The 1,515-nt window shown below is 36.4% G+C and overlaps 1 pseudogene; it reads left to right on the plus strand.

The window, feature by feature from the left end:
* Positions 1 to 633: 633 nt before the first annotated feature.
* On the plus strand, positions 634 to 1,309 carry LOC145098284 (uncharacterized; annotated as a pseudogene).
* The last annotated feature ends 206 nt before the right edge of the window (positions 1,310 to 1,515 follow it).

Raw genomic sequence — 1,515 nt, forward strand, 5'->3', positions numbered from 1 at the left:
GTTGGAAATCAGCAACACAAACCAACAACAATTTTTTATGTTGTTTATGTTGTGGAAGGATTCCAAGAGCATCTAACATTGATTCATCAAGCTCTGCAAATTCAGAAAATATAATGAGGAAAAATTCATCAAGAAGCATGTAAAAAGATGACAAAAACCAGTTTACCCTTGATCCCAACAACCAATTTAGACAATGGTCAAAAATAATTACAAGGCCAAACAGGTCAAAAATAAACAGCCCCTTAGAGTTATTTGTATATGGGTCAGTGCATACCTTCTGTAGAACATAGCCATCGTGTACAAGGGAAACAATAGTTGATCCTCCACTAAACATGCACTTTCAACCAAACTTGGCCAGTATCGAAGTAACACCACCCACCTTTTCGAACCTTGAATCAGAAAAAAAATATGAATAAATATTTATTTATGTAAAGTATTGGAATTTGGTATTAATAATTACCTTAGTTGGAACAGAACAACAACCAACTGAAACCAAGGTGTCAATTTTTGCATTTGGCCATAAGAGTTGTGCTTCTCGTAATATAAAAATAAGTTGAAATGATGAATAATGAGGGTTCAAGTTAAGAAGTTAGTCAAACAGTAAGATGATTGATGAAAAGTACCTTGAATTGTATGTGCTCCTCGTTGAGGCTCTTCAAGTCACTTGGCGAGTCACGAACTCAACTCTGTAAACTAATCCCCCATAACCCTAGAATCATAAGCTACATCATCGATTTGAATCTTTCGGAGGTAGTTTACTTTCTTGTAGACATCGGTTTGACCAAAGACGGAATGATTGAGAAATTCTGTTTAAAAACGTTGATTATGGGATACAGTTGAGAAACAATTACGATCCACAACTGAGTTTATATCTTCGTTAGAGTTAACAAAATCGGATCTACAAAAGTAGTGATTAATTCTCGGAAGTTATGTTTAGAGGTCTGGATAAGATTTTGAAGCCAAATCTTGGTTATTTGAAAATATGTGGGTTTCATTCAGGGCAGATAGCGAGTTTAGTGGGGCGATAGATATTGATATTGATTAAGAGTGTTAAACACTTGTTGGAATCGAGGATTGGGTTTTTGGCGGAGGTGATGGATCAGGAAATTGAGGAGGTTGCGGATTATCCCGAGTTTTTCAGCATGATTTGAAGAAGCGACTTGAGAGACGTGAGAAGCTTTCGAAACAGAAGAACGTTTCTTGCAATGAGCTCAAAACTCGAACCAATCGTGAGACCTGGAGGAGAGAGCACAAAGGTAAAGGAAGGCGGGTACTTCAAATTTTTGGGGGATTTGGTTTTCCCCCTTAGGGTTAGGCACGTATTAAAAAAATTATAAAATGACATCTCTTTACGACACCCATTTAATTCAGGTTCCCTTCATGTTTGTAATTTTTTTGTTTGACACTAATTTTAGGGCACACACAAATGCGTGTCCTCTATCGTTCAAATTTTGGAAAACTGACATTATTTTTAGGACACACAAAAAAATGTGTATCGTAAATCAGTGTGTGTGA

The sequence above is a fragment of the Lactuca serriola genome, chromosome 4 (genome assembly GCF_051521515.1).
Source record: "Lactuca serriola cultivar US96UC23 chromosome 4, Lser_US96UC23_V15, whole genome shotgun sequence".
In the NCBI taxonomy this organism is placed as follows: domain Eukaryota; kingdom Viridiplantae; phylum Streptophyta; class Magnoliopsida; order Asterales; family Asteraceae; genus Lactuca; species Lactuca serriola.